The following is a 14,816-nucleotide window of genomic DNA, read 5'->3' as shown; positions in this document are numbered from 1 at the left end:
TATATAGAATATGCTATATATTATATGCTGTATAAGAATATATTTTATATTGTTAGATAAGAATATAACAAAAAGATATGGAGAACCTGCTTAGGGGAATATCTTTCTCCATATACACATCTTTCTCCATATACATATAGATATGTAGAACTTCTCCTTCAAGATCTATCAGATATATGCAAGAAAACAGGAATTGTATGATTAACCTGAAGTCCATAGTTCTGTGCCTGGGACTAGGTTCATTATCCATAAAGAATGATTAGCCTGGTGTTCTGAGAGAATTCTCTGGTCAGCGGAGGCTCTCAGGTTCCCAATCAATCACAATGTAGACATCATAAGTATATTAGCTATTTTGGAAAACAGTCTTTATAGCCTGGTTAAGAGACAATTTCAACATATGTTATAAATAACAATTAACTGTCAGAGGATAAAGAATGAAGTAAAATTGAGACAATGCATAAGTTATATTGAGAGGTAACTTTTCATGATTTAGGAGATTTGGAAGGGTTTTGTAGTAACATTGCTATATTTTCTATGCTGACTGAACCCATTAAGGTAATGTTTAAGAGAAGAAGGAAAAAGTACATGACCCTACTTCCGGTGAGATGGGTTCAAGTTCTATGGTTAACTATAGATGTACAGTAGACTTTATGAAAGATCAGTACAACATGTCAATATAAGATGTGCTTTGTTTTCCAATAATAAAGTAGAGAAAATGAACCCCTCTGTAGAGGACCAGTATTGTTTCAGTTGCCTAACATACCCACCTTGAGATTCAATATCTGGAAATGGAATGGCTGCCATATTCTTACATATGGCCTGGTGACGCCATGTCAGAGGCAGATAGTGACTTGACTCAAGATTTCTGTCAGAGAGAAACAACTCAAGCTGAGTAAAGCAGAAGTTAGTGACAGGCCTTGTGGCTTATGGGAATGGCCTTGCCAAGGTCATTAGTTTCATTCTGAACAGCTCACTTTATCACAGGTCTTCAGTTTCTATCTGACTAGTAGGAATTTGTAGCAGCAATATTGTCTGGATCAGAAAATGAAAATTCACTTCTTTAAGAGCAGAAAAAAATATTTTTAAAGGCTATACTAAGAAAATACTTCATCACCCTTTGCACTAGTTCAAATTAGTGCTTATGTTCTCAGGAGAAATATAAACCAAAAGAAGCATAAAAGACATTTTTCATATATCATCATGCTATACAAGACATTTGCTTCCTCTTTTTTTTAAGAAGAGCAGACTTCCACTTGCAGCACCTGATTTGGATGTTTGAATGTGTCTGAAGTCTTACATGCTTGACTACCCTATGTTCTATAAATGGACCTTGAGAGCCTGTTTGGAGATTGTATCAGGGGAAGGCAGCTACTCATATGTTCTTGATCTAAGAACTGTCCTCCTCTGTCAGGGAGAGTCATCCTCTTTGACCTAGCATGCAGTTTCAAGAGGGAAGCACTGGAGATGTGAGGACGGACACATACCTAGCCAGCCAGATCACTGAAATCAACCCTATCAATGGGATGATGGATATCATAGCTAGATTGCCCTCACATCCAAGACACCTTAGTTCTTTTTGCTTCTAAATCCTCAATTAAAAATGAGTTTCTAAAAATAGTATAAGAGATTGGGGTGCTTGGGTGGCTCAGTTGGTAAAGCATTTGACTCTTTTTTAAATTTTTTTTTAAAGGTTTTATTTATTTGACACAGAGATAGAGAGTACAAGTAGGCAGTGTAGCAGGCAGAGGGAGAGAGAGAAGCAGGCTCTCCGCTGAGCAGGAAGCCAGATGTGGAGCTCGACCCCAAGACCCTAGGATCAAGACCAGAGCCAAAGGCAGCCACCTAACTGACTGACCCACCCAGGCACCCCATTAAGCGTCTGACTGTTGATTTTAGTTCTGGTCATGATCTCAGGGTTGTTAGGTCAAGCCCCACATTAGGCTCTGTGCTTGGCATGGAACCTGCTTAAGATTTTCTCCCTCTGCCCTTCGCTCTCTCTCTCTATCAACAACAAAGAAAATAGTATAAGAAATAAAATTAATAGGTGGTTGATTGCTAAATAGAAATGTATTAAAACCTTGTTTGCATTTTCTGATGAACAATGATTAAATCCTAATCTCCTAGTTTTATATAATTAGCTTGTGATCTTTTACTAAGTAAAATAATAATAAAATATAAAATATATCCTTTCAAAAGATTCTTATTGATATTGTAAAGTTTTATACACATATATGTTGATGTTTAGATTTGGAGTAATAATAATTTTTGTTTCTGATAAGTAATAAGTAATTAAGTAATGATTTCCTTAATATACTTCTACTACTAATTATACCTTTAGAATGATAGAATATTGTTATAACATACAACATATAATATTATACTCTGTAATATCATTATATTTTTTATGGTTTCTAACTAGTAAGGGAGGGATACCTAAAATCGTATGTTGATTTAATTACAGTGTCAGCTTTCTAACATTGGAATCTAGCATGTTTTGTTTAAATATAAGAGACAAATAGTTTATTCTAAAACCAAAATGAGGCATTCAATTCTTTCTCTCCAACTTGCAGCTAGAATAATAACAAAGTTTACTATCTTTCTTATTTTCTTGAATTTTGACATTCTCTTACAGAAGTTATTCATTATTTTCTGAATATTTATGACAAGAAAACAAGCACACAGAACAAACATAGGATGAGGCCCTGATTATCTATTTCTGGAATGCAAATTACATAATAGAAGTAATTATATATTATATTAAAATGAAATAAAAATAAGTTCGTTATCAAGTATATTTCACATGAAAATACTCAGGGAATGAAATAAGTAGGTTATTCAATAATGTATTTATACATATGTGACCAACAAAGATGTAGATAAAGAGTTTATACATGATCTTGATGAATAATATTTAAAATCAATCAGAATGTCTAGTTTTTTTAACTCAAAATACACTTTATAATATGTTCTGAAAAGTAGTTTTATGTAATTTGCTGCCATGAGGATTAAACAATTTGAATTACTTTATTGTGTTACAAGTGTAAGAACTGAAAACCTTCATAAGATTAACTGTTAATGCTGTTTGTGAACATGATGCATTTGCGGAGTATAGAAGCACTTCTCATTATCTTATGCCCAAGAGACCCAGAGAATTTCATTATATGGATGATTTTACCTCCAGAAAATTAGTATAATCATAGACATTAGCCAAAAGACAGGTTTAAGAAGTAATTTAGTTCATTACTATAAAAAAACTTTATATCTTAAAATCCTTCAGGTAATTCTAGTTTGGATATCAAAAGTGGCACTACTTTCATAGATTAAATAAAACAAAAAGAAAAGCAAACTTTAAAATCTTTTATGGAGTTAGTTTCCATTTTACAAAAAGTGAAACAAAAACATGTAATGGCCCATGGTATTTACCAAGTTTCTACAAGCTTACTCCTGTATCTTGTTACATACTAACGAAGTATAGAGGCACTCTTTAATTTTATGCCAAGTGGTAAATTGCTCTATGTATAAATGAATACAATATACTAAATATTTTTAAAGCTCAACTTTTCTTCTATGAAGAGTTGTCAATTGAAAATATATTCAGTGTGTAAAGCACAAAAGCCATATTTTAATCTATGCCATTCGTCTCTTCATAATAGCATCCTTTTACATTCTGCTATAGAAGACTCCAATATTAATTTAATAAAAGATTCTAATTGACCCATCTGAGTTACTTTTCTTTCTGAAAATTGACTGCTTGGGTCTTAACATATGTATTTTTTTTTTTAGGTTTTTTTTTTTTTTAAGTTTATTTTAGAGAGAGAGACAGAAAGCTTAAGTGGGAGGGGCAAAGAGAGAGGGGGAGAGAGAATCTCTAGCAAACTCTATGCTAAGCACAGAGCCAAATGTGGGGCTTGATCTTGCTACCCTACGATTGTGACCTGAGCAGAAACCAAGAGTCAGACACTTAATCAACTGTGCCACCCAGGCCCTATATGTCTTAAATTAATGAGAATATTATACTATTTGAAATAAACCTGGGAATATAGAAATGGCAGAGAAAACTGGCTAGTTACCATTAAACCATAAATCATTAATATAACTCTTCATACAACTACTATAGAATTAAAGCTATTATTCCAAAAAGGACCACAACATATCCTAAATTTTAATTTAAAACAAATTAAATTGTTTTAAATTAAATTTAAAACATACAGTGATTAAAATAATTATGTAATTTGGAAACTTTTGTGGTTTGGAAACTTTTTTTAAAAAAATCAAGGCAAAAATACAACAATCAAACAAATAAATATAATTAATACATAATTTTCTTCTAAAGGAAACCTATACCATTGATAAATACAATAATCAATATGTATTTTTGAAGACACAGTCTTATGATCATACATATGCTTAGATTGGGAGGATTTTCTAGACCAGTACCATCTTGATACAAATATTTAGCAGATATTCACCTAGTTTGTATGATATCCTGGGAACTGTACTATATACTGGTGGTATAATGAATGAAATTAAGAAAATAAGAAAGACTGAAATTCAAGGTGAGGCTTGATCAAAAGGATATAGCCAGAAAATACACGGCCTTTGAGGAGTACACCAGCAAAGAGAAGGCACCAATGGGTTTTAAACATGGATGACATTATTAGATCACCCTGACCACAGGATAAAGTAAGGATGAGAAAGGAGACCAAATGACTGTGGCCAAAGCAGTTAGAAGGCCATTACAGAGTTCCAGGTAGAATGATGTCCACTTGCACCAGAGTGGATTGGTGGAAATGGAGAAAGGTAAAGTATTTAGAGAAATACTTAGGTGATAAAATCAAAAGGACTTGATGCCTGGTTTGAGGAGATAAAAATATAAAGCTTGTCATTTAGATTTCTGGCTTATATATATGGATAAGTGAGGTTGGCATTTACTGAACAATGAACATTAGATAAATATCATATTTTGAGGTGTTTGAGAAGTGGATAAACATAGAAGAAGGAGGAGATCATTTGATCAATTTTGAACATGTTGAGTTTGAGTCCATTTACTGGGTCCCAGGGTTCATCATTCATATAGAATACAGTGTGTTCCAACAACAGGGTATTTACTGAGGACTACTGTAGACATTCAAGTGGAAAGGATGAGTAGTTCTATGGGTCTGGATTTCAGAAGGAAGATTAAAGTTGGTTATAATTGTATTATAGTAAATCTAAGAAACAACAGATTTTAAGATGCACATTATTCATGTCACTGAGGAAAAAAAAACTCAATTAAAATATGAAACCCAATCTATTGAAAGATACATCAGATACATTAAAATGTGAAAATAAAACTTGCCATGTAATTGATTAAGTATGAAGTAAATTTGGAATTTGCAAGCATTTGGGGGTATTATTAGGATTGATGAGATAGGTATGGAGTACAGATGAAGTGTAAAAAAAGCCTGGAAAATGGAGAAGAAAACCCAATATTTAATAATCTAGGTAACGGTGAAATGTTCCACAAAGAAATAAATTAAAAGCGTTAGGTTACCAGGTCAGTAGGTTTTCAGAGACTCTGAAAGCGGGGTGGTGGGGGGGGTGGTTCTTAGAAGAAATCAGTAGTACTATATACTACTTAAATCTTTATAGAGAGTATCAAAATTGAGATTTTTGGTTACCTTATAAAGAACTATTTTAGTTGAGTAGTGGAAATAGAATCAAATGGAGTGATGTTAGGAATTAAGATGGTAAAGTCAAATATAGAGGGAACCAATTTTTTAAGAAGTTTGGTCATGAAGAGGGAGAGAGAGAGAGGGAAAACTTCATTTTTTAAGATGAACAATGTTGAGGACATGTAAAAAAATGAAAACAAAGCCATGAGAAGGATTCAGATTATTGTAACAAGTTGAGAATTAGAAAGAGAAAAAAAGAAAGGTAGATCATGTAAGGTTTCTTAGAGGATAAAGTTAAATAGGATCCAAAACACAGGTTAAGAGATTGGCCTTTGGGAGGGATAATTTCCAGCTGTCTTTGGAAGCATGGGGAAAAACAGGTCATCTGGAATTGGAGTTTGCCAGATGAATGCAAAGAAAAGATATAAAGGAAAGAGAAGTTAAAGCGATTCCACTCAAACTGTGGTCCACAAACTGGTTTTTGGCTTTCAAATGGTTTGTTACCAATCTATGGCAATATACTGAAAATGGGAGTAAATGTTTATAAATATTATAGCACATTGATAATACCTTATCTGTTGAAACTAATAGTAAGATTTGATGTCTTATAGTCTGTATGTCTTCATAGATTTTTGCACTTTATTTTAAATAATTTATTTTATTTTACTTTATTTTATATTTGTCCACAATGGATTATAAAATGCCATAATTTTCATCACCGTCAATAACTACAATGTCTTTTATCAATGATGGCTCAATAAGCACTAGTTCACTGTCTGTTTTCAGGAATATTACTGGAATTACAAACCATAGGATTTAAGGAAGCTTGAATGTGATTTTAGAGGAGGAGTGTTTATGACCATGGTTGCAATTGGCTCAGGTGGAGTGGCCAAGGAAGTCATTAGAGGTAATGAGACAAAGGAAATGGGAGGCTATTGTCTGAAATAAAACTTCCATGGAAATATTCAGGATGACCACATTACTCAGCATTAAGGCAAAGCACTTGATCAAGGTGGCAGTGGAGGGAAAATGGGGGTTTTGCAGGGAGATGGAAACCAGGATCAAAAAAGGAAGAGATTTTGTTTGTAGCAAAAATTTCTTCAGCTCTCTAGCTTGACTAGGTAGGTGCAAGAGAGTATGTATAAAGTAAATGAGACAGGAGGGAAAGACAAGGAAGAGGCATGAAAAATATGCAAGTGAATGATTTTTAAAGTTGTGTGTTCAAAGCAATGTTGTCTTTGTCTCCTGCTTCATTTAACATCTGAGTCCTTCCTGTAGCCTGAAGGGTAGATCTAGTTTCCACAAATGTTTGTCTCCATTTTCAAAACCATGAGCCTATGTTAGAGTTATTGATTACAAAAGTGACATGGTGGAGCATGTGCTTGTCATGAATCTGTAGACCGCACTGAAGTTGTAGCTGGTGTGTGGTCAGGACCTCATGGGAGTTTGATGATCGCTTTGTCCTCTTTCCCTAAAGATGCTGGAAGCAGGACTTCTCTTAAAACCTCCCTTCTCAATTTTGTAGCTGCAGTGAGGGAAAGAGAAATTAGCCCACAGAGAAAGTGAACTTTTGACTCTCATTTACTCCTCTCTCTAAAAGTTTCATATCCTCCTAGTGATCTGACTATAACCCCTTGAGAACTCTTTTGTGCCCTTGATTTGGACTACATATTTTTCTTCTTAAGTAAGGAGTGAAGAAAGGAGCTGTTGTGGCTGAGGATTAATTGGGTGTGCAGAATCTTGAACTTTCTGAGGAGGTAGCATGTCGCTAAATGGGGTTCAAAATTAGCCAGGGAATCAGATTATTATTAAATATATTGATAAACTTTGAGTATTACAGAACATTTATTATTTTTGGAGTTTATCCTTGAGGTATGATGCAAATGCTTTTGCTTAGATTTACCTTGGATGTATTATTTAGTAGACTGGTAATACTTAGTTCATTCTAGCTTCAGCAGCATGGCATGTGAAGACATGCATATCATCACCCTTTTATGTGCACTGCAATATTGTATTTTCTCCTTATATAGTTAGTGGATATTTTGATATATGAAAATTAAATTTACTGTGGTAGTGATAGATGTCTCCAGGTGATAATGTTTGAAATGTATTATTATTATTATTGTTATTATTATTTGCTTTACTTCCTCCTCTGCTGAAGTTTCTGTTCGCTCTTGCAGGACAAATTTTATTGTGACTATTTCATGAATATGCAAGTGGATTCATGTGTTATTTTTTTATTTGTTTTTATCATATTGTTGACCAATAGATTTCTCTTCTCTTTGATTTTTTTAATGTTCTTTTTAGTCTCTGTGTGTATGTACACACATAGTAGAAAAACTAATGTAGGCAAGGTGAAGTGCTCTGATTTCAGCTATTCTGCTGTATGATGGGTCTCAACCAGGGGCAGTTTGCCCCACTGGAAATACAATTCACAATGTTCACAATGTCGAGAGAAATTTTTATTTGTTAGAATTGCGTTGGGTGTGCTATTGGCATCTAGTGAAAAGAAGAGGGGATCCTGCTAACCGTACTACAATGCCCAGGATGGAAACCTATAATGAAGAATTGCCAGATCTAAAACATCAATAGTTCTGAGGCTGAGAAATCATAGACTACTTAAACAGAATATCATATGGTTTTTGCCCAAAAACCAAATAATTCCAGTCTTGCTTAATCATTGCAATGAGCAAGCACTTTGTGACAAGGTATTTATAAATGTTTACTATTTCACCTGTTAATATACTTTATAAAACAATGTTTATTTTTTAAAGTAATTATTTTCTTGAAAAAAATAGGACATATATACCTCTCTATATACATGTATATATATAAATTCCATACATTTAAATAGACCTCACGATCATCTACAGAGTGTTTTCTTTAAAATGGCATGCATATTTAGCTCTTTTAGTAAGATGTCTAGCTATTTTTCTCTTCCAAATAAAGAATAAAATATCCTGGCTGGGATTTCCTACAGATATGATATGGAAAACTTGTATCATTTGGACATTTGTGATTGCAGATTTATGAAAATATAGTCAAATGAGTGAATGCATATATTCCAGGTTTTCATACATAATGTAATTTTGAATCCTGATTTTTTGGCAAGGAAGAGATCAAAAGTTTTCATGCAATTCAGACATCTCAGTATGCATACACTTTTCTTCCATGTCTTTTCTTTCCCCAGGCAAGCTCACAACCTTAAAATAAAATTGCCTGTTTAGTAGTTTTCATTTCTTTCTAGAACCCTTCAGAAAATGTTAAAAGTTTCTCTGACAAGGTTAGCTATTTTTCAGCAAACATAATAAATCCAGAGCATAAGTAGTCATGTACTTTTATGATACATATAAAAAAGTACTTACCTTGGATTTATGGATTTTCTATTTCATGCAATATTTGAGAGTTAATAAAAGTATTCCCTTTTTTATTACAATATGTGATCCAAATTTATACAAGGATACGATATCTGAGGGTTCTTTTGAGGGAGTTAAAATTGCTGGTAAGGGTCACCTGGATGGCTCAGTTGGTTAAGCATTGGACTCTTGATTTTGGCTCAGGTCAGGATCTCAGCATCCTGGGATCAAGCCCCACACTGAGTTCTGTGTTCAGCAGGGAGTCTCCTTGAAGATTCTCTCCCTCCCCCTCTGTTGTTCCACATCCTCCTTGCCCTGCTCGCTCTCTCTCTAAAACAAATTAATTAATTAATTAAAGTAAATAAAATAAATTACTGGCAACTTAAAATAAATTCCTGGTAGCTTAAAATGAGGGTAATAAAAGATTATCCATTATGATATAGGAAGAAAATAATAAAACTTCTAATTATAGGTTTATTTTAAAACAAAAAAAGGGGTTAAGACTTCAAGTACAAAATATAAGTTCTTACCTGGTCCTATATCCTACATGCAATAGTGAGGTGGTGACTGGGCAACTCAATCTGTCTGATGAATTCCCCAGATATTCCCAATTATTACTGAGTTCACAGAACTGCTATCACTTTTCACTTATTTTCAAAGTAGTGCCACAAACTACAATTTCTCTTTAGCTACATAAGTGAAAATGTCTGGTTTGAAGTAGGATATTCTTCCCAAAATGAACAACAGTCTTAAAAAAGATTCTCCCACAGAAATTGTGGTTAAAAAATTATACTAAAATGCAAAAAAAGTGAACAGTGAAAAAAATGACTAATTTTTCTTCTATGATTAGGAGGGGATCTTTTGATTGTGAGGGAAAGTAATGATGACTGAGATGTGACAATATGTTAGTTGAAAATTATCATCTTAATGAATAATGGATAATGGATTTATATCCACTTCCATAACAATGGACTATGTCCTAAGGGTGTGTGTTTATGTTTCTGTGTCCATCATTGTTTGTGTACTAAATATTGTAACTTTATCATTTTGAATTTTCGCATCCACTAACAATTTTTTACTTATTTTATTTAAATTCAGTTAGTTAACATATAATGTATCATTAGTCTCAGATGTAGAGTTCAGCAATTCATCAGTTGCATGTAATACCCAATGCTTACTACATCATGTGCGCACTTAGAATGTCCCTCATCCCCTTACCTCATCCCTCCAAGTTCCCTCCAACAACCTTCAGTTTGTTTCCCATAGTTAAGAGTCTCTTATGGTTAGTCTCCCTCAGTGATTTTGTCGTGTCCACTAACAATTACATAAAATTTTAATTTAGAATCAGATTTTTTGATACCTGTATCCTACAGTATTAAGACAATATTTTAGGAAGGAATCAAACTCTATAACATAATCCCCAATATTATTATTAATACATACTATTAATATATATAAATAGTATTTGTTAAAATATATTAATAATGCAGACATAAAATTATTGGTAACAATGTGAGGAGGGTGATGTACACATTACGTGCAAGATTAGTCATTGTGGTGAAGGAAGAAAAGAAGGGGTTAAAAGCTTCTTAATATAAAACTTAACAACATACCTGGTCCCATATAAAATAATAGGGTGTTGATTAATAATACATAACACAATATATATATAGTATGTATTGTTGATGAGATATATAAATCATAATTCCCCTATTATATAACAAAAACTGTTAATAATATGTTAGTGAGAACAAAAAATTTTATCTATCCCTAGAAAACAAAATAAAATTTTACAAATTTTTTTTTCTAATTTTAATCTCACCAGTTTATAGTTTTTATTTCTTACTAAATAAATGGGATATCTTATGATATATAATAATTCTATATATGTACATGTTTATGTATATATATAAATATACTCACACATATATATGCATATACACATGTCCACACACACACATACTATAAACTTAGAATTATTTTCTGATAGAGGTGCACTAACAAAAATGTTTAAAAAAATGTAATGCTAGGTGTAAAAATTTAATATCCTATTTTTTTCAAAAGGTCTATAAATAATAAATTAATACAGACACTAATATTTTATTTTCCTTTAGTAATTTTTAAAACAGAAAAGAAAAAGCTATTGATTATGAAGCAGAAATGTGATGGAGGGATTGTGTTAAAATTTTAAATCATTTAATCAATAATACCCTATGCAATTCAACTATTTTTTTCAAAATTTTAATGATAATCGTTAAAGATATCTACATTTTATGTACTACCTTATATGAGTTTATGTGGATTTGCAGAGTGCTTTCACACACTGTATCTTGTTTAAATTTTATTAAGTAAAGCAATTTTGGAACAGCTTAGATTGGATGTGTTTGCCATTTTACATACAGAAGAAAAATTTGAGGTTGGGAGAGGTGCCCCACTCAAACATATACCTAATTAGAGGGACTTAAAGACTTGAGTTTTCTCCTCTTCCCATTTCTCTATTGAACCCTTAATCTCTTCTAGTTCACACTGAAGCTGTATTCATAGATACTCTCCAAGTTTATGAAATCGTGTTCTAACAGTCACTGCTGTTTCTCTTGTCCATCACATGGCATATTGATGTCAGCCAAGTTACTGACAATCATTGTTTTTAAATTGTGCTAATTAGGTGTCATGACTTTTTAGCTTCTTTTTGATGGGCTAACATATTTTTTAGAAGCACCTACCTATTTTATCAGGATCGCATCAGTATGAACCTGCTGGTTTGTGTGGCGGAGATGATTGTCGACCCAACTCCTCTTCCTGGACACCAGACAAGATTACATTTTCTAGCTCTCTTGAAGTCCGTGTAGTCATTTGACTGAGTTCTTAATGGAGTGAAAGTAGAAAAAGTGTGTTGCTTTTATGCTTGAACCTATAACTGACTGGGAGTGCCTCCTCATGCTTTCTTCTCTCACCTGCCACCAACAGACCAGCCTTCATGGTGTGGATGAGAACAGGGGCACGCAGGTCAGCAGAGCAGTGAAGGGAGTAGGTGAGAACACTGGCTCCCTGAATGGAGGAGAGCTGCCCACCAGCTAGGAGCACCTGCCTGGATTGTTAAGACAGAAAGAAACATAAAATCTTTTACTTTTTGTTATAGCAATGAATCCTACACTGACATTAACGTTGAACAGAATATTCTTGATTTGATTTTTTTATTACCTTCTTTCCCTTTTCATAATCTATTGTGCAAGTATATGAATATATTCAGGACATTTTTTGTACTTCTTAACTTAGTCTCATACCTTTAGGTCAAATCATTATGTAAGTCCTATATCCCATTGCTTTCAATAGAAAACCTCGCGCAGGTTTTTTGTTTACCTCACAGGCTTTTCTGCTAGGCTTGCTTAATGTGCTGATTGGCACAGCAAGATGAACTGTTAGCTCACATTTTAAACCTGAAAGCCTATATTGTGATGAACATAGCAAACATCGTGCAAAAGCACTAAAATGCACAAAATCTGTCAATTTACCACACCCCTGTATTGTAAAGGCCCTCGTTAAGACCTCAAAAAATGCCAGAATGCAGATGTAACTCAGGAAAAGTTCCTTCCCATGTAAGACACATAATACATGAGATGTCTACAACCACAGAAATTATATGCTGTACAGAAGTCATTTTAGAAAATAGTTATGTATAGTTGACTACACTAATAACTATTTTATACTCTGCTTTAGAGTCCCTGGTTATTAGGGCACCTTATAGATAAATGAAGTAAGTTGGAAACCAGAGAAATGATGTTCATTCTAGGACACATACTCTGTTGCTGACTTCTTCAGTTCTCAGGGATATAATACAGAGCTTATTTCAAGGTTTAAAGACTTGTGCCTCTTCAATTATAGAGTGATTGGATCCGAAATTCCTGTTTTTACACAGAGCAAAATCTACTCAGTAAAATACATTCCTAACAATTCCATGGTGACTCTTTTATTAGGAATTACAAGTATCACTCAAATAGATGCTACAAGTTTAATATACTCTGTACAACTAGGTTTCTGATCACTTACCTAGCTTTCATTTAATTAACACTATCTTTTTTTAAATAAATCGCTATGCAGTTTAATGTAACTCTAAGGACAAAGAGAATTAGGAAGAAGATATTCTGAATAATTTGGAAGAAACAAAGTTATGTATACATTTAAATAACCATAGTAGTCAACCAGAAGTAAGAAATAAATATATTTTCTAATTCCAAGAATATGCAAAATTTTCCAAAGATCGCTTCAAAATTGTGCACATGTCCCTTCTCCTGGCCGTGTTTCCTACTTGTCCCCCTTCAACCACTGCATCAAAAACTTTCATCCTTTCTCAAAATTTTCTACCCTTTAAATGTTGAAGAGGTGACCTATGGTAACATGACAAAGATACAAAAGGGAGTGATCTGGACTGTTTTAATGCATATTGAAGAAAGTGAGAGTTTCATTGTTAAAAACTAGACACACACACACACACACACACACGGGAAGAAAAAAAATCAATTCGTCTGATTAAACTTGGGCCTTGGAACAAGCACCTGTGCCTGATTGGTTATATACCAAGATACATGTGTGTGGATGTGTGTTTAAGAGGTGCACTTGATATGCAACTTTAAAGAAAACAGACAAAAATATTTCACTTGGAATAGGTTTCTGGTTAATTAGTTTAAACTCTGCAGTGTTGTGTGCGACATTTTGTGATTTGGGTGATGGGTGTACATAAATTTAAGAATCTACTTCACAAGAGCTTCTATTCTTATATTCTATTCTTTTTGAAATATGAATATTAAGAAGCTTTTAGAGTTTGTGACATGTGTTCTTATAGAAATCCCACGAAACTGGGCACATTGAGGACTAGGTAAGTTCTCTTGTTGCTCTGCAGTGGGTAAAAATGAGAGCTGGACTAACCTGAAGATTTTCTATTCCCAGCCGTGTTGTCTACACTCCATGACACATGCACACCTGCCTTCTTCCTAACCTTGGGTTATCCCCTTTGCCCTCTTCTCTCTAGCTGAAAGTAGAACAACTTAATGTAGGCAGTTTCTATCATAGATACTTTCTAGTGGGGCAGGTTAGGGTTTTTGCAAGACTAACTCTTTTGCTTTTAAGTGGTTGGAAGGTCTCTACTTCTACTGAGTATGACATAGAATGATCCAGAGTCTTGTAATGTGGGTTTCTTTGCATCCGTATAGGCAGATCTGGGGGTTTACCTAGGAAGTCTGACTGCATGAAAGATGTTTCCTGGAAAAAAGTCCCAGCATTCTCTTAATGCTGAGAACTACAGTTCTTGGTACAAGGATGATCAAAAGAAAGGTGTCATACTTAACATTCAAACAATGGTAACATAAAGATTAAAGTTTTTGAATAATAAAATAAACTATAATAATTTTCCTTATTTTTTTTCACATTTAATACAAGGTAATTGTAATAGATTTTTGCTTCAGATCAATACTCTTAAAAGAAACTTCAGTTATATTTATCAATTAGTTCAATTATTTCAGCTTAGTCTTAATCTAAGGATATACATTGTTTTCTTAGATTCTCCTTCCATGAAAAGATTGTTCTAATGTGCATATTTCTAAAGATCAATGGAAGTCAGAAAGTCTTGGTGGCATTCCTAGATTCACAATGAGGGAGTAGTCATGGATCAGAGAAATCTGAAGTCCTGTGTAAATATCAAAGCATACCTAAGCCATTCAGTATTGTCCTCCTTGAAGAATTATGTTAATTTGGGTCAGAGGCTTATCCTCACACAATATTTATTTCCTCTAGAGTACCTTGCAGAATGCTG

The sequence above is a fragment of the Mustela lutreola genome, chromosome 2 (genome assembly GCF_030435805.1).
Source record: "Mustela lutreola isolate mMusLut2 chromosome 2, mMusLut2.pri, whole genome shotgun sequence".
Taxonomy (NCBI): domain Eukaryota; kingdom Metazoa; phylum Chordata; class Mammalia; order Carnivora; family Mustelidae; genus Mustela; species Mustela lutreola.
The sequence above is the reverse complement of the archived record's forward strand: the minus strand, read 5'-3'. Positions refer to the sequence as shown.